The 20,249-nt window shown below is 36.8% G+C and overlaps 1 pseudogene; it reads left to right on the top strand.

The window, feature by feature from the left end:
- The first annotated feature begins 5,455 nt into the window (after positions 1–5,455).
- The window catches only part of LOC101146494 (cathepsin B-like), a 90,752-nt pseudogene continuing 75,958 nt past the window's right edge, over positions 5,456–20,249 (top strand).

Genomic DNA, 20,249 nt, shown 5'->3' with positions numbered 1-20,249 from the left:
CTGTGGAAGTCTCAGTTTATTCCGACTTATTAGCTGGTGGATTACTTACTCCAGAGCACAAAAGTAGAAGCTGCTAAGCTTGCTTAGTACCTGGACTTCGAAATTTCAGAATGGTATTTCTACTGTTTTTGTTTGTTTGTTTTAATTACAATAGGCATAGAGCCAAACTAAATGCAACGGGAGGGAAAACAGACCCCACCTCTTGTTGAGGGTGTGATATGAACAAACCGCAAACTAGTTTGTGATATGAGAGATAAGATTGTGGCAGTTTTTAGAAGTATGATCTGTCAAGTGATCCCCACATGCCAAGTTTATTTGTAACAAATTACAATCAGGTAAGTCACACTACTTTACCCTATATGGAATAAGTAGTGTCAGAGAAAAGCCACATATGCGAAAGTAAATGGGCTTAAGCAAATATGACCATAATCGAAATGTAGAAGGAACATGCAAGAGTGGAAGAGAAGAGTTTTCTCTCAAAAATATTGATTTCTAGCCAGGCGCAGTGGCTCACGCCTGTAATGCCAGCACTTTGGGAATCTGAGGCGGGCGGAACATGAAGTCAGGAGATCGAGACCATCCTGGCTAACATGGTGAAACCCCGTCTCTACTAAAAATACAAAAATTTAGCCGGGCGTGGTGGCGGGCGCCTGTAGTCCCAGCAACTACCCGGGAAGCAAAGCTTGCAGTGATCCGAGATCACACCACTGCACTCCAGCCTGGGCGACAGAGCAAGACTCCGTCTCAAAAAAAAAAAAAATTGAATTCTATAAAATTTTTATTTTGTACATTGTTTAATGGTTCATTGTTTTGTTTTTCATTATTATTATCATTTTTGTTTGTTTGTTTGAGACGGAGTTTTGCTTTTGTTGCCCAGGCTGGAGTGCAATGGCCAATCTTGACTCACTGCAACCTCAGCCTCCCGGGTTCAAGCAATTCTCCTGCCTCAGCCTCCTGAGTAGCTGAGATTACAGGCATGCGCCACCAGGCCCGGCTAATTTCGTATTTTTAGTAGAGACAGGGTTTCCCCATGTGGGTCAGGCTGGTCTCGAACTCCCTACCTCAGGTGATCCGTCAGCTTCGGCCTCCCAAAGTGCTGGGATTATAGGTGTGGGCCACCACACCCGGCCAATTGTTCATTGTTTGACAATGAATATTAAAGGAAATAAAATATTTTTATTTAAACTACTGCTGCATAGGCCTCATATTTGTTGAAGATCTACATACTACACTTTTTCCTATCCTCTGAAGATATCCTGTATGAACTCCATGATCTCAAAGCTTACAATTTAGTGTGGGGGATGGGGTGGGGGAAGGGTGCTTATGAAAAATAAGTGAAAAAAAAGGTCAAAAGGACTTTAAGGAAAAGGATTATACTTTATATTCAGAATTTAATTAAATTTAGCACAGAGCCTGTCTCAGTCTGTGAAAATTCATAATTCATCAATCCCTATTTTTCTGTGGGAAAGAATGATACGTATATGTTTCTCCATAACAGTACTGAGCCCTAATATGCACAATTTGTCTATTTAAACTCTGTTTTAAATGTTATTTTCTAAAATTGGAAAAGTAAACCTCGATGTATAATAGCACATGTATGTTTGGCAAAGATAAAAATCGTATGCTGCTTATCAGGAAATACAAACCTCAGAGGACATGTTTACCTATATAGGGAATCACCTCTCTGGGTCATATTGACTTACCAATTAATAACTATTACTGTTGACTTCAGTTTTCAACAAGCCACCTTGAATTATGTTAATTATTTTTCTCCTATTTTTTTCTTTACTCCATTCTATCTTGTGATAATTTGTATCCAGCATATAGTATCCAGCAGGTCTTAATAGCTACTATGTTTGGCATGCTTGGTATGCCAAAGGCACTACGTAATATGCTCTGACCTTCTTATATTTTTTATTTTATTTAATACTGACAATAATTTCTATAAAAGCAACAAAAAAACCTGAGACTTAGAATTCAGGGCTATGACGGTATTGACAGCACTGTGTGTGACTGAGCCAATATTGGAAACCAGGACTGGCCCATCCCATAACTTTTGGTAGTTAATCAGTGTCCTCTAATACTTAATGACATGCTCTAAATTGGATATTTGATATCTTTTTAAAAGTCCAGACTGGTTGCTGTCTATTACAAAATTCTCCTTGTTCCAGTTCCACTAAAAAAGGCCATTGAAATATTTTTCTCACAAAATATTGCTTGAGCTCCCTCCAACTTGGCAAAAATAAAATAAAACAAATATAGATAAATAAAATTATCTTTTGGCATTTGAATATTTATGTAAGGCAGTATTTAATCTTTGTTGAGTTACAATCTCCATAGAGCATATGAAATAAAACTATAGACAATCTTGATATATACTGCATTCAACTCCAGAAGGGCCACAGACATTCTGAAGCCTGTTTGTAGCATTCATTCAAGTAATGTTTTCTAAAGTGTTATTCGCACATTCCAAATTAAATAATATGTCAACTCATGCACTGTTATCTAAAGATATTTTAAATTTTATATACATCAATTCTGATTAGATAAAAGGAGAGACAGTTTGGTGTTACCATGTCTTTATCATCTTAAAAATTCAGTTTTAACTAAGTGAAACTAGACCTCAGGCTCGAAGCCTTCAGCAGGAAAGATTATCTATCTATAATTTAATAAAATTTCTTGTTTCATAATGTTGTTTTTGGTCATGTTATTTGCATTTTTGGTTATTAAGCACCAGAAGTTTTTTTTTTTTTTTTTTTTTTTCAGACACAGTTTCATTCTTGTCGCCCAGGCTGGAGTGCAATGGTGCGACCTCAGTTCACTGCAAACTCCGCCTCCTGGGTTCAAGTGATTCTCCTGCCTCAGCCTCCCAAGTAACTGGGATTACAGGTGCCCACCACCAAGTCTGGCTAATTTTTGTATTTTTAGTAGAGATTGGGTTTCACCATGTTGGCCAGGATGGTCTTGAACTCCTGACCTCAGGTGATCTGCCCACCTCAGCCTCCTACAGTGTTGGGATTACAGGCGTGAGCCACCAAGTTTGGCCAATCAACAGAAGACTTTTTTAGGCTTGGTTTTAAGAATTTTCATAAATTATTTCACTTGTCATCCGTGACCTATGGCAGTCATACAAAGTTTCCTTTTAAATATTTAAATATGAAAAAAAAGTTAGTTAAAGCTAGAAGATGACATAAATGTTTGTCAAAAGATTATCAGTGTGGTAAGTGGATTACTAAAACTTGGGAGATATTTTCTTAATGTGTCCAATTATTTTGTATAAAATAAATGACCAACCTCAGATGATTTGTTCTTTTTTATTATAATGTTAGTTTTCACCATTCTGGAAGAATTGTGTCTAAATGATGGAAGATGATAATTAGCTACATGTGAAGGACACAGTGTGTGTGCTCCACGTTACTACTGTTGATTGTGTCAGTGATTGTCTAGTTTTAGTTATGTTATCCTCATGAAAGAATTTGAAGTACAAGTTGACTGGAAGTGATGATGGAATATTTGTGACTCATCCTCAGATAGAAACTCAGGGAAAATAAATCTTATTCTATCTTACCATTCTTGACACATGTACCACTGTTTGCTAATACTTAGTCATCTTTATTTTTACTTTCTTGACAGTATTACATGTAAATAGGTATTTACATACAAATGAGGAAATCACTGGTTGTCAACAGATTCCCATAAATCTCAAATAAAGTCACTTGCTTATAAGTAATATATATATATTTCTTATAAGGAATATATATATATATATTGGCTGAAGTAACGCAATTCATACAAATGCACTACGAAAGCTACCATCATAGCACGAAATCCATGTTAACTATCTGGAATTAGATTGTAATAATATGGAATAGTAATTGCTATTATCTTCTTTGGAAAACATGTAGAATGACAGGAAAACAAAAACAGAAAAGAAACATATTCTAGAGAGAAAGAAGAATATATAAAAGAATGAATGTTTTGATAATCACCACCTTATATTTGAAAACCATAGCAAGTTAGAGTTGTCCTTCTAGCTCATTAGATGTAGCATGTTGATATGTTAGAAATAAACGCATTAAAATATCTTCTCAATCAAAATTTTCATGATGTTAGTAAATGTTCTCTTTCATTCTTCCCTTTTCTCCTTTCTAACTCCCTGAGATATGCTTCTTCTCTTCCTTCCCTTCCTTCTTCCCTCCCTCCACTTTCTGCCTTCTTGCCCCCCTTCCTCCCTCATTTCCTTCCTTCCTCCCTCCTTCTCTCGCTCCCTCCTTCCCCGCTTCCTTCTTCATCTGGGCTTCCCATCCTCCCTTCCATTTTTTTCTTACATTTCCTCTCTAATTTCTTTTCTCTTTCACAAATACGTTTTAGGCATCGTTATTTTTCAAGAAAACATTCTACAATGTGGTAAATAAATGAAAACCGTCAAGAAGCTTGAAATGTGCAAACAGAACTTAAAATAACATCTTAGAAACTGAAAAAGTAATCACAAAACTTCTATTTTGAGATTGGAATAAAGTTCTAAAAGAGTTCCTGCCATGTGGAGATCAGTTATAACTGACAGATTTCATGAGAGAGCTTGCATTAGGTTAGAGCATGAGACCTCAAACAAAAGTTCCATAAAGGCAAAGTAGGTTGGAGGAATTGGTATTGTGTCCGGAATTAGTGGATTCTTGGTCTTAATGACTTTAAGAATAAAGCCGGGGACCCTCGAGGTGAGTGTTACAGCTCTTAAGGTGGCGCGTCTGGAGTTTGTTCCTTCTGATGTTCGGATGTGTTCGGAGTTTCTTCCTTCTGGTGAGTTCGCGGTCTCGCTGGCTCAGGAGTGAAGCTACAGACCTTCGCGGTGAGTGTTATAGCTCTTAAGGCCGCGCCTCTGGGGTTGTTCGTTTCTCCTCGTGGGCTCACGGTCTCGCTAGCTTCAAAAGAGAAACTGCAGATTTTCGCGGTGAGTGTTACAGCTCATAAAATCAGTGTGGACCCGAACAGTGAGCAATAGCAACATTTATTCAAAGAGTGAAAGAACAAACGTTCCACAGTACAGAAGCGACCTGGGCGGGTTGCCGCTGCTGGCTGGGGCAGCCTGCTTTTATTCTCTTATCTGGCCCCACCCACATCCTGCTGATTGGTAGAGCCGAGTGGTCTGTTTTGACAGGGTGCTGATTGGTGCGTTTACAAACCTTGAGCTAGATACAGAGTGCTGATTGGTGTATTTACAATCCCTGAGCCAGACATAAAGGTTCTCCAAGGCCCCACCAGAGCAGCTACATACAGAGTGTCGATTGGTGCACTCACAAACCCTGAGCTAGACACAGGGTGCTGATTGGTGTGTTTACAATCCCTGAGCTAGACATAAAGACTCTCCACATCCCCACCAGACTCAGGAGCCCAGCTGGCTTCACCCAGTGGATCCCGCACTGGGGCTGCAGGTGGAGCTGCCTGCCAGTTCTGCGCCATGTGCTCGCACTCATCAGCCCAGGCGGTCGATGGGACTAGGCACCATGGAGCAGGGGACGGCATTCGTCGGGGAGGTTCCGGCTGCACAGGAACCCATGGAGGCGGGGGAAGGCTCAGGCATGGCAGGCTGCAGTCCCGAGGCTTGCCCCGCGGGAAGGCAGCTAAGGCCCGGCGAGAAATCAAGTGCAGCGCTGGTGGACCGGCACTGCTGGGGGACCCAGTACACCCTCCGCAGCCGCTGGCCCGGGTGCTAAGCCCCTCACTGCCCGGGGCCGGCAGGCCACTCCAAGTGTGGGGCCCGCCAAGCCCACGCCCATCTGGAACTCCAGCTGGCCCGCAAGCGCTGTGCGCAGCCCCGGTTCCTGCTCGCCTCTCCCTCCACACCTCCCTGCAAGCTGAGGGAGCCGGCTCTGGCCTTGGCCAGCCCAGAAAGGGGCTCCCACAGTGCAGCGGCCGGCCGAAGGGCTCCTCAAGTGCTGGCAAAGTGGGAACGCAGGCAGAGGAGGCGCCGAGAGCAAGCGAGGGCTCTGAGGACTGCCAGCACGCTGTCACCTCTCAGTATCTCAGACAAGAAAGCAACTTTATAACAGACAGTGACAGAGGAAAAGTAGACAATATTCTTAGAATTGAGCATAAAGTTTTGTAATAGTAGGTGTATAAAATCTTGCATGTCTATTCTAGTTTTCAGTAGAAAGAATCTTGTGAACTGATAATTTTAGAAGTATATTCTTTACTCATTACCTTTAATCAAATGCTAAAAGGGGGTAAATTTCTAATTCTTTTCAAACAGGTAGATAGGTATAGGGAATATATAAGGACCTTACATATTCCTGTATCTTTCTTATTTTTTAAGACCCTATATAAATAAAAAAATTCTGAAATAGAATTTTTGAATAATTTTACTTAGGTGCAACCATTTGGCTATCTTAGTTAAAACCATGTTTCTTAATAATATATTCATTATTTTTATTTTAATTAATATGCAAAAACATTTAAAATGTATCTAAAAGGGTAAATAGATGATCACTTGTTTTAAGGAATGAAAAAACAGATATGTTAATTCTTTTTTATATAGAGGAAGCATTTTATGATAGATAAATGTACAGACATCCTAGTATGACAGTTCTACTTTTTATCTCACTGCCATATAACACAAAAGTATTTGGGTTCCTTTTGACAGCTGGAGGGTACATAACACATCAGGTGTTAGTTCTTTGTGCGTTTGCATGAGAATGACACATGACACTTCAGATCACGTTGCATTGGCTAAAATATGTCATGTGATCATTGCTAACTCTAAGTGGGTATACACCTGGAGAGACAAAACATACAAAGTCTTAGAGTGCTCTGCTCCTGTCTATTATAGAAGGTTAGGTATTTTTTGTGAGAATTTGTTCTACTGCTATACATTTTTATCTTTAGATATAGAAATTTTAATGAATGCCACACTGACCTTTTCCCTAGGTAAAAAGCTTTCCTCCTTTCCCTAGAAGAAAGGCATGTAGTTCAGAGGAGAGGCCTCAAGAAAAAGAAGTAAGATACAATGAAGTTTTTCCTAGAAAGTATGTATTAATTGAAATAGCAAATCACTTGAAAGAAATCCCCTATACTCTGCCATCTTTCCCTCTGTGAACTCTTTATGAAAAAGTAACAAATGCAAATAAACCTCATTTCAAGAAGAGTAATAACCTTAATTCATTATATATAGAATTCAAACATAAACACTCTTTAAAAAAAGAAGGAAAAACACATAGCACATATCACATCTATATATTACTGTTTAATCATTATTTTATGCAACATTATGTTTGTAATATTTATCCATCCCATTGCATATACATGTATTTTGTTTATTTTTTAGCAAGGATACATTTAGTAATCTGTCATAATATGATTTTAAAATTTGAAATTGGAGGTTTTTTTAAACTTTTACTTTAGGTTCAGGAGTACAGGTAAAGGTTTGTTATATAGACAAATTGCTTGTCATGGGTTGTTTGGTGCACAGATTATTTTGTCACTCGGATAGTAAGTATAATAGTCAATACGTAGTTTTTCAATTCCTCTCCCTCCTGCCATCCTCCACTCTCAAGTTGGGCCCAGTGTCTGTTGTTCTCTTCTTTGTGTCCATGTGTATTCAGTGTTTAGCTCCCACGTAAAAGTTAGAACATGTGATATTTGGTTTTCCATTCCTGTGTTAGTTCACTTAGCATTATGGCCTCCAGCTCCATCCATGTTGTTGCAAAGGACATCATCTTGTTCTTTTTTTTATGGCTGCGTGGTATTCCATGGTGTATTTGTAACACATTTTCATTATCCAGTCTACTGTTGGTGGGCATTTAGGTTGATTCCATGACTTTGCTATTGTGAATGGTGCTGTGATGAACATATGTATGTGTCTTTATGGCAGAATAATTTATACTCCTTTGAGTATATACCCAATAGTGAGATTTCTGGGTTTAATGGGACTTCCATTTTAAGTTCTTTGAGAAATTGCCACACTGATTTTTCACAATTGCTGAAGTCATTTACATTCCCACCACCAGCATATAAATGTACCCTTTTCTCCACAACCTCACCAGCAACAGTTCCTTTTCTTTTCTTTTTTTTTTTCTTTTGACTTTTTAGTAATAGCCATTCTGCCTGGCCTGAGATGATACCTCATTATAGTTCTGATTTGCATTTCTCTAATAATTAGTGATGTTGAGCACTTTTTCAGATGATTGTTGGCCATGTGTGTCTTCTTTAGAAAAGTGTCTGTTCATGTCCTTTGTCCACTTTTTAATAGGATTGTTTGTCTTAGCTAATTTGTTTAAGTTCCTTATAGGCTCTGAATATGAGACCTTTGTTGGATGCATAGTTTACAAATAGTTTCTCTCCTTCCATAGGTTGTCTGTTTATTCTGTTGATACCTTCTTTTGGTGTGCCACTCTGAGGAATGCAATAAAATGATACAGGAGATAAAAGAGAAAATCGCTATTTCATAAAAGAACCAAACTGAACTGATAGAGCTGAAAAACCTATGTCAAGAATTTGATAATACAATTGCAAATATTAATAGTAGAATTAACCAAGCTGAAGAAATAATCTCAGGACTCAAAGATCTGTTCTCTGAAGTAATTCAGTAAGACAAACAATAAAGAAGAATGAACCAAACCTATGAGAAATATGGGATTAGCTAAATAGAACAAATCTAAAACTTATTGGTGTCCCTGAAAGAGAGAAAGCAAGCAACTTGGAAAACATATTTGAGGATATAATCCATGAAAATTGTCCCAACCTTGCTACAGAAGCCAACAAATCCAGAAAAGGCAGAGAACCTCTGCAAGACACAATGCAGGATGAGCATCCTCAAGACATGTAGTCATCAGATTATCCAAGGTTGAAATCAAAGGAAAAATGTTAAAGACAGCTAGAGAGAAAGGGCAGGTTACCTACAATAAGAACCCTTTCAAGCTAACAGCAGACCTTTCAGCAGAAACCCTACAAGCCAGGAGATAATGGGGTCCTATATTTAGCATTTTTAAAGCAAATAAATCTAACCAAGAATTTCATATCCAGCCAAACTAAGCTTCATAAGTGAAAGAGAAATAAGGTCATTTTCAAAAAAGCAAATGCAAAGGGAATTTGTTATCACTAGACCTGCCTTACAAGAGGTCCTTATGGGAATGCTAAATATGAGAAGGAAAAACCGTTACTGGCAACCACAAAAACACATTTAGGTATGCAAACAACTAATACCATAGCATATATTCAGCCACTAAAAAATAAACAAAACACATCGCATAAAAATAATTCCTGAATAATAAATTGTATAGATTAATTTATTCAGTCCACAAATACTGAAGAGCATAGTTGCTGTGAGTAATTAAAAACACACTTCAAACATTAGAATACAAATAACGGTAAGAGAATAGGACATACACTTTTGACATGGCTGGGATTAGGTGAGCTACAGAAAGAAAGTAAACAAAAATCACATGGAAATAAAAGTCCATGAGACTCAAAAACAAGCAAGAGAGTGCTATAAAAAAACTTCATATGGGGCCGGGAGCAGTGGCTCATGCCTGTAATCCCAGCACTTTGCGAGGCCGAGGCGGGCGGACTGCCTGAGGTCAGGAGGTCGAGACCAGACTGGCTAACATGGCGAAACCCAGTCTGTCCTAAAAATACAAAAATTACCGAAGTGTGGTGGCAGGTGCCTGTAATCCCAGCTACTCAGGAGGCTGAGGCAGGAGAATGGCTTGAACGTGGGAGGCGGAGGTTGCAGTGAGCCGAGATCACACCATCACACTCCTGCCTGGGTGACACAGTGAAACTCTAAACTCTAAATCAAAAAAAAAAAAAAAAAAAAAAAGGAGAAAAAAAAAAACTTCGTATGTGAAAAATAAGGAGGAAAAAAGTATAAGTAAAATGGAAAAAGGACAGAAATAAAAGAATGAAAGAGAAGAAGAAAAATATAGAGGTCAAAAGTTATCTAATAGATGCACAGTTGGCTTTGCTGAGAAGCGAATACTAACATGAAAAAGACAGAGACATAAACTACAAATAAGCTCCCCATAAACAGCAGGAAAATCTGAATGTACACACTAAGAAATACCTTTTTTTTCTCCAAGGGAATACCACACAGTAAGCAAATAAACCATTTGCCTTCAAAATCAGTGTTAAACGATGTTGAACATTTAACTCATGTGGATAAAAATTTAACTTTCTTTGATAATGTAAGAAATGAAAATAATACAGACATACCTTGTTTTATTTTGCTTTGCTTTATTGCACTTCACAGATATTGCTGTTCCCTAATCTGTCTCTCTCTCTCTCTTTGGGCCTTCCTATTCCATGAGCCACAAAAATATTGAAATCTGATCAATTAATATTTCTACAGAGACCTGCAGGTGTTCAAGTGAAAGGAAGAGTTGTACATATCTCACTGGAAATCAAAAGCTAGTAATAATTAAGCTTAATGAGGCAGGAAAGTAAAAAGCTGAGATAGCCCCAAAACTAGGCCTTTTGTTGCAAACAGTAAGCCATGTATGAATGCAAAGGAAACATTTTTGAAGAAAATTGAAAGAGCTACTCAAGTGAACATGTGAATGATAAGAAAGTGAAACAGCCTTATTGGTGATATGGAGAAAGTCTAATCCAGAGCAAAGTCCTCACTCTCTCCAAGTCTCTGAAGGCTGAGAGAGGTGAGGAAGATTTGAGGAAGAAAAGTGGGAATGTAGCAGAATTTGTTTCATAAGGCTTCTGAAAAGAAGCCATGTCCATAACATAAAAGTGCAAGGTGAAGGAGCAAGTGCTGAGACAGAAACTGAAGTTACCTAGGAGACCTAGCTAAAATAATGATGAAGGTTGATACACTAAACAATAGATTTTTTCGAGGTAGCTGGAATGGCTGTATCTGAGGGACGATTCCCATCCAGGACTTTCTCAGCTAGAGAGGATAATTCAATGCCTGATTTCAAAGCTTCAAAGGACGGGCTGACTTTTTTTTTTAAATAACACAATTGGAGATCATAAATTGAAGCCCATGTTCACTTCCCATTCTGAAAATTCTAGGGAACTTAAGATACTAAATCTACTATGTGGTCTGTACATGAAACCACAAACCTGGGATGTCAGCACATCTGTCTGCAGCATGGTTTAATGAGTATCTTTAGCCCAGTGTTGAAACTTGCCACTCAGAAAAAAAGGTTCCTTTCAAAATATCACTGCTCATTGACAATGCACCTTTTTGCCCAAGAGCTGTGATGGAGATGTACAAGCAGATTAATGTTATTTTCATGCCTGCTAATACAACATCCATTCCACAGCTGGACCAAGTAGTCATTCTGAATTTCAAGTCTTACTGCTTAAGAAATATTAATACATTTAATAAGGCTATTTCTGCCATATTTGGTGATGGTTCTGATAGATCTGAGCAAAGTAAATTGAAAATGTTTTGGAAAGGATTCATTATTCCAGTCGTCATTAAAAACACTAGTGATGTCGTATGAGGAAGTCAACAAAATATCAACATTAACAGGAATTTGGAAAAAGTTGATTCCAACTCTCATAGATAACTTTAAGGGGTTCAATATTTCAGTGAAGGAAGTAACTGCAGATGTAGTAGAAATAGCAAGAGAACTAGAATTAGAAGCGGAGCATGAAGATGTGACTGAAGCTGCAATCTCATGATCAAACTTGAATGGATGACGAGTTGCTTCTTATAGATGTGCAAAAAAAAAGTGGTTTCTTAAGATGAAATTTACTCTTGGTGGAGATGCTGTGAACATTGTTGAAGTGACAGCAAAGAGTTTACAGTATTACCTAAACATAGTTGATAAAGCAGCTGCAGGATTTGAGAGGATTGACTCTAATTTTGAAAGTTCTAGTGTGGGTAAATGAATAGCATCATGTGTTACAGAGAAATATTTCAGGAAGGAAGAGTCAATCAATGAGGCAAATTTTATTATTATCTTACTTTAAGAAATTGCTACAGTTCACCCAGCCTTCAGCTATCACCACCCTAACTAGTTATCAGCCATCAACATCCAGGCAACACCCTCCACCAGCAAAAGAATTATGATGCACTGAAGGCTCAGATGATTGTTAGCAATTTTTAGCAATAACATATTTTAAAATTGAGGTTATACTTTTTTTTAGACAATGCTATTACACACTTAAGACTGCAGGATAGTATAAAAATAACTGTTTTTTTTTTTTTTTTTTTTTTTTTTTTTAGACGGAGTCTCGCTCTGTCGCCCATGCTGGAGTGGTGCAGTGGCACGATCTGGACTCACTGCAACAACCTCCGCCTCCCAGTTTCACTTCATTCTCCTGCCTCAGCCTCCCAAGTAGCTCGGACTACAGGCGCCCGCCACAATGCCCGGCTAATTTTTTGTATTTTTGGTAGAGATGGGGTTTCACCATGTTAGCCAGGATGGTCTTGATCTCCTGACCTTGTGATCTGCCCTCCTCGGCCTCCCAAAGTGCTGGGATTACAGCCATGAGCCACCGCGCCCAGCCTAAAAATAACTTTTATACGCACTAAGAAACCAAAAAGTTTGTGTGACTTACTTTATTGGGATATTGACTTTATTATGGTGTTCTGAAAAAAAATCCACAATAGCTCCAAGACATGCCTATAATTCAAGTGAGTTTTTTCTTATTATACAAATAAGATATGATCATTACAAAATTTGGAGATGCAGTAATGTGGAATTGATAATTCTAGGACAACACATTGTTAATCTTGTATTATATTTTGTTGCAGTTATATAATAGGAGTGAAATTGCACTCTACTGGATGTTTTGAGATTGATTTATCATTTAATCCTATATCATAAATACTCTATTAGGGTTCTGCAGAGAAACAGAACCAGTAAGATAAAGATAGATAGATAAATAGACAGATTGATCGATAGATAGATAGATAACTGATAGACAGATAATTGATAAACAGATAGATAGATTTATTATGAGTAATTGACTCATGCCATTATAAGAAATTCAAGGAGGCTGGGTGCAGTGGCTCACACCTGTAGTTCCAGCACTTTGGGAGGCCAAGGCAGGAGGATCACCTGAGGTGAGGAGTTCGAGGCCAGCTGGCCAACATGGTGAAACCTCATCTCTACTAAAAATACAAAAAATAGCTGGATGTGGTGGCATGTGCTTGTAATCCCAGCTGCTCAGGAGGCTGATGTACGAGAATCACTTGAACCCAGCAGGCAGAGGTTGCAGTGAACCAAGATAGCACCATTGCACTCCAGCCTGGGCAACAAGAGCAAAAACTCCTCTAACAGAAAGGAAAAATAAAAAGAAATCCAAGGAACTTCCATCTATAAGCTGACAGAAAAACCTGTGGGTTAATTCAGTCTGAAAACCTGAATACTAGGGGAGTCCAGGTATAAATTCCATTCTGAAGGCCAGAGAAGATGAGATGAGCTGTCTCTGCTAAAGCAGGCAGGAAAAAAACAAAAAGGGACAAATTCCTTCTTCCTGGGTATTTTGTTCTATTCAGGCCCTCAAGGGACTGGATAAGGTCCACCCACATAGGAGTAGTCAGTAAATATACTTTCCACTAATTCAAATGCTAATCTCATCCCAAAACACCCTCACAGACACACTGAGAGATGATGTTTAATCTGGGAACCCCCATGGCCACCCAAGTTGACATAAAAGGAACCATCACAAACAAGTCCTTTTCCTAATTGCACATTATTTGATGACCTAATTTTAATGACTTATAATTTAAACCTGAATACAATTATACACACACAGACACACAGACACACACACACACAATTTACTTAATTCCACATGCGCATTCTTAGATCTTTAGACTATTTTTAACTTGATTAAATCTGCTTTTTTAAAAATAAATATTTTCAATCTATGAATTTTATCCAGTTCATAGTCTTTCGACTCTGCTTATATTCATAACTGAGTCCCAGTATCTTTTTTCCTAAACTTTCTGGATCAGTCGACCCATGTGTTTTCTTTGAAAAGTATTTCCTCCTTACTCCCTTCATTTTGGCTCTTGGTCTAACAATCCTGTCTCCAATTCTTCTCAGTTTCCTTCGTTTTGGATCAATGCTGAAATGATATAGTGCTTAAAATGTTTAGTCTTCCATGTTTTCCTATTCTAATATTACACGGGCTTTCTAGAAAAATTCTGTCATTAACTATGAAATCTCTGGATCACACTTGTTGCCAAAATTATATGCCCATAAGTCTCACACCTTACTATCTGGGTCTGATCTACCCCAGGCACTTCACTGAACAAATTGCAAAGCATACTTGTTTTCTTTCCCTAGGGCTTCCATTTCAGTCTTCTCTACTTGGTAACTGGTGAACCAGTTGGTGATATAATCTAGAAATGTGTTACACTTCCTGGATTTCTCATTCTCCCATAGTCATAATCCCCGGACCTAATCAATTTTTCAGGAAATTTTGCAAATAGAAAATACACATTCTTTCCATTTTCTTGTCGGTGACCTAGTTTAGGAACTCATCACCTCTTTAGTAAAGCTGAAATAGTATCCTTCCAGATTGTCTTACTTTTTGTTTTATCTACCTCAAATTTATCAATTAAGTGCCTCCCAAAATGATCCTTCTAATTTGCAAGTCTGATAATCATATATTTCTAAGAGATCTTAAACTTTTTATGCAAAAGAAATACCTGGGAATCTTATTAAAATTATTGATGCTAAGCATCACTTTCAAAGACTCTGATTGATTAAATTTATTATTAAATATTGCATTCAAATAAAAATAATATAATAAAATTTTGTACGTGTCATATATTCTAATATATAGACTAGTATATATATTATTCTAATATAAAGACTAGTTTAAAGCAATATGTATATTGTATATATTTTAAGCATATTTTTCAAAAAGTATATTATATAACTAATAATAAATATTTGAATATTTTGGGAGCTCCTTTAGTTTTATAGGAGAGAGACACATCGCTTCTCACCAGTCATATCTATATCTTGCTTTCTTCAATTTTTAATATATTTTGTTTAACTCGACTTATACTCTGACTTGCTTTTTCAATCAAATCTCTTTTTAATATTGTATTACATTGGTATACATCACTATAGTTATTCATTTTCAGAATAATTGGCATTTCTTTGTACAACTATACTATAACATTTTTTGCCTTGCCTGTAGGTGAAAACCTGGGTTGGGATTCCCCTTGTTATTTCAAAAGTTTTGCTATAAATATTTATTGCCAATTTTTTCTGATGGCCATATGAAACAGTTTATCTAAAGGTACAATCCCACAGCAGAATTACTGTGTTATGAGGTGTACAGTTTTCCCCTTCACAGCTTTACAACATGTCGGAATGTTTTTCTAAGCAGTTATAACAGAAGACTTGGGTCAACCTACTAGTTATTTACAACTCATGTTATAGGTTTTAGCTCTCTTCCTATCTCAATCCTGAAAAGTACTATACTCCTGTAGCATACAAACTTGAAAAGTAATGAAGTGAGATATTTTAACTCTACTGAGATATTTGAAACATTAAATGTTTCAATTTTTACAGACTTCTTGCTTTTTATATCTGAATTCTATGAATACAGTTTTAAATTATTATCAATAATATTATTATCAACAATAAACAATTTACATTAGCTTTTGTCATGCATGATATGGGGGGTACTCTACAAACAATTTAGATGAATGTTCTCTTAGTCCACTGAGAAATGTGGATTTAAAATAGATAAAATTACCGCACGTAAATGTGTTTCAAAAAAACAATACTAGCATGTGGGAATAATTAATTGCACCAGAAATAAGTACTATTGTAGTTGAATAAATAAAAAGACTTTTAGAATTAGACATACTATTGAATGTGAACTTCTACTCAAGAATAAAACTGCTTCTGCAATATACTTAAATTTGACGATCCACAGCAATTCCTAAACAGTTTTAATAATTAGACGCCCATTAGTTCAAATTCTCCCTCAACAGAATGTAAACTCCACATGGGAAGTGATTCCTATTTTGTTGGTTCATTGTTTTGTTTGCTTTTTTGTGTGTTTGCTGTATTTTTAGTACCCAGAACAGTGTTTGGCATACAGCAGCTGCTCAATAAATATTTAGTGAATAAATGAATCATAAAATAATCAACTCTTCCTCTTTAATATTAACGCTGGCCTTAGTTCTATTCTTTAAAGCAAAACAGAACAGATTTCTAATTTGCCCCTTACTTGAGCTTTCGTATATTTGAAACTGCCCAAAATGCAGTCCTCTGAGTCTTTTTTTTTTCTCTTTAGTGCAAATAAAAATATTCCAAAATTATTTCTAGATTTCTTAAATGGCATGCATTTAAGATCTCTCACCACACTGGTGGTCTTTTTATATACTGTCTGGTTTGCCAATGTATTTTAATGTATGACGTGCATAATTGTCTGACACATGCCAAGTACAGCATGTGAGAAGAAGCTTCCCCTGACTCTCACTTATGTCCATAGATGCACCCTACAATAGTTCTAGCTATTTAATTGTTGTAGCCACTTGGCACACTTTGATATTGGTACTAACGTAAACTACAAACTTCATTCACATGGGTGTACTGCCACATATAGAGCAAAGCATTTAGATCATAAATATGCAAAGGTTATTTGAGATGTAAAAGCTGAAGAATAACTTAGGCATTTCCTTGTGGACTAAGGATATACAAAAACATTGAATAGTTTTGAATGTATAATGATTTTGCCAAAGATACGGAAATGTAGTGATTTTCTTAATGATGGATAAACCGACCAATGACAAAACATAGAGATGATTTCACTGCAGCTTTTTTATTATCTTTGCAAAGATTTATTGTAAGCCCTTTTAAAACAGAAAATTCTTATTTTTACGCCTGCTTTAAAGTGTATTTTTCTCCTAACCTATATGTATATAATATTACTTCATCTTTCTCTGTTCCTCTGAATTCTCCATTTTTAAATTGATTTTCATCATGCTTTATCACAGTCACTTTCCTTGGATGTGCCCTCATCCTTACCCCCTCCCAGTTTCTTATACTTCATTGTAAAAACAAAAACTCCTGATCTGGTTCAACCCTCCTCCAGTTTTTCTCTTTCATCAGCTGAGCAGATGAAGGTGGCTGGAGAAAGCACATGAACATCCCATGGGAACTCACTTCAAACATGAGACCTCTCACTTTAAGTAGGGTAATAAACCTGCTGGCAATTACAAGTGTTTTTTGTTTGTTTGTTTGTTTGTTTTCCATCTTTCCTCACGTCTTCAATACGTCTACCTCTAAAGTCAAGCTCACTGGATAGTCTTTCATTTAGAAAATAAGGGAAATCAAAGGTGAATTCCAACCATATTTACAAACCTGCATGCTTTGGTTCCCATACTTTCTGCATTATTCCTGTTGTGTATGAAGTGTTTGTCTCTTCCACCCAGAACCCATCCCTACCTGCCTGCTCTAGAACATTGATTCATAAATTTTATTTTCTTTCTCACATATCATCATTTTCCTCTCATTAATGTATTTTTTCTATTGCATCACTCCCATTGTAATTTCATATATATGTAAATAATCTATTTTAATTATAGGTACATACGTGTGTGTATGTGTGTATACATATGTATATGTGTGTGTGTGTATATATATATATATATATATAAAATCTATGTATAATTTGCCCACATTCACCTCTAGCTCTCATTTTTTGCTCCTCCTTTTGCAAGGGTGCTAGAGTGTTTTCTATACTCATCCTTTCCACTAGCACACCTATTTTTCCTAGAATCCTATTCATCCATGTTATCAAAACGATTTTATTGAAACATTTTCTGAAGGTCACAAATAACCTTTTTGTTGCTAAATTTGATAACAAGTCCTCAGTTCTGTCATTATTTTGACTATCAGCAACAATTGAGCAAGTTGACTATTCTTTCCTTCTTCATTTAGCTTCGGAAAAACATCCTCCCTGGCTTTTGTTCTACGTTATTGAATACTCTTCCTGTTTTCTTTGTGATTCCCTTTATATTATGATTTTGTTTCCATTTTGCTTGCCATTGATATACCTGCAATACTCTTCCCTCAGATATACACATGATTCACTTACTCACTTCCTTCATTTTTTTGCCAAACGTCCTCTTAAAATGAGAATCGATGGCCACTTTATTGACCTTTGTAATCTCCCTTTCAGATAATGTGTTCTCTGGCTTATTGTTTTCAAAAGCACTATCTAAAACACTGTACATTGTACTAAGTTGTTTGCTTCTTGACTTTCTCCACCTCACTAGAATTTGAACCTCAAGAAGGCCATCATTTTGTCTGTTTTGTGAATTGCTGTATCTGTAATGTCTATACAAGATTCAGGCAAAATGCAGAAGCTTAATAAATATTTGTAATATGAATGAATAATAACTTTTGAAAAGGACAGCTATAATTAAAAGGTAAGATTATATTCAATAGAAGAGCAGAGTATTATTGTTTGAAAGTAAGCTATCATTGAGGTGAAACAATGATATGATCATGAGGAGAGCTGATAAAGTGGCATGAGAATTCAAGGTGTTTATTTTGCATAGAAAAACATCAACTATGCTCATAGTTTGTGGTTAAATATGTTGCAGATTTTTATCTTAAAATATTCTATTTATTTGTCTATAGGATTTTACCATATCTGACAAATCAAACATAATTTCATGTCGCTACTTTAGAATTTTAAACAAGTGTATTTAACATAACTTTTAATGTCCTTGAGAAGACATACACCTCCCTTTTCTCCTTGAATGGTACAGTTTCAACTCACCCAAACCCTGCTTCTCACAATTACTGATAGAGTTGTTAGCATTTTCTATAACAATTACCATTTAATGATTGGATATTTGATGGCAACAATACATTTTAATGACATGATATGAGCACAACTTGAAATTCTTTCTGAAGAGTGGCCTCTCTATTTTTTAATTTTTCTCATTGTTCTCAGAACTGTACACACATTTTCATTTGTATATTTTACCACCCTAATAACTTAAAGCTTCCCTTTTACATATGTGTTCTATATGTCATTATACATTTGTGATTTCTGCATCAATAGCTATTTTTAGAGATTATAAAATTAAATTCATTTTAATAGTGCTATTGATGTAAATATTTGTGGCAGTAATGGAGGTGATCCACTCAGATCCTGTATCAAAGGAGAACTTGCTGTAAGGTATGTTTTAATAGTTACTTGACAGCCCCATAACTTTGGGATCTGCAAGTTCACACCAATGCCAGGCTCTCCTTGGGTCACTCCCAACCAGTGAGTGAACACAGCAGGGACAGTTGAGCCAGTCTATATCCTACGTAATATAGAATTTCTCTAACAGGCAGTCTTTGCTGTCAAACCCCACAGGCCTGGTCAAGACTTTGTCAGAGTTGCTATGCCCCCCCAAGCTCTTCACATCTAATTCTCCTTCTTTCCCCTATTCTTTCCCCAGGTGTCAGATCTATATCTGGGGATGAAGGTTTTCCCTGATTATTTCTTCTCTCTTTTACTTTTCTCTTTCACACGTGTTTGTTTCCCCTAATAAATATCTTGCACTTCTAATTTTAGGTGGGCATCTGTTACTCAGAGAACCCAACTGATACTTTTTTTTTTCAGTATTGAAGTATAGTGTGTGAAAAGAGCCATTAACATAACTCAGAGGGTGGTGTTGGGCAAGATGGCCGATGAAACGCAGTCAGCTAGAACAGCTACTACAGAGTGACCAAGATGATGGTGTGCTCCTAACAGGTCTTTGGAGGGAAGGCTCTGAGAGTGGATAGAGTGAAGACGAGCTGGGCTGAAGAACCCCAGAAAGATGCTTCACAAGAAGATCATCTTTAAGATACATAATCTTCAGATTCTCCAAGGATGAAATGAAAGAAAAAATAGTAACGGCACCTAGAGAGAAAGGTCAGATCACATGCAAAGGGTCACCCATCAGGCTAACAGCAGACCTCTCAGCAGAAACCCTGCAAGGCAGAAGAAATTGAAGTCAATATTCAACAATTCTAAAGAAAAGAAATTTTAACCCAGAATGTCATATTTGACCAAACTAAGCTTAATAAGCAGAGAAATAAGACCCTTTTCAGACAAGCAAATGCTGAAGAAATTTATTACCACCAAACCTGTCTTATAAGAGCTCCTGAAGGAAGCACTAAATGTGGAAACAAAAAAATATTACTAGCTACTACAAAAACACACTTAAGTACACAGACCAGTGACATTATAAACCAACTACATAAACAAATCCACATCATAACCAGCTAACATCATAATGACAGGCTCAAATATACACATATCAATGT

Source organism: Gorilla gorilla, chromosome 3 (genome assembly GCF_029281585.2).
Source record: "Gorilla gorilla gorilla isolate KB3781 chromosome 3, NHGRI_mGorGor1-v2.1_pri, whole genome shotgun sequence".
NCBI classification, from domain to species: domain Eukaryota; kingdom Metazoa; phylum Chordata; class Mammalia; order Primates; family Hominidae; genus Gorilla; species Gorilla gorilla.
Note: the sequence above shows the minus strand (reverse complement) of the source record. Positions and strands in the feature narration are given on the sequence as shown.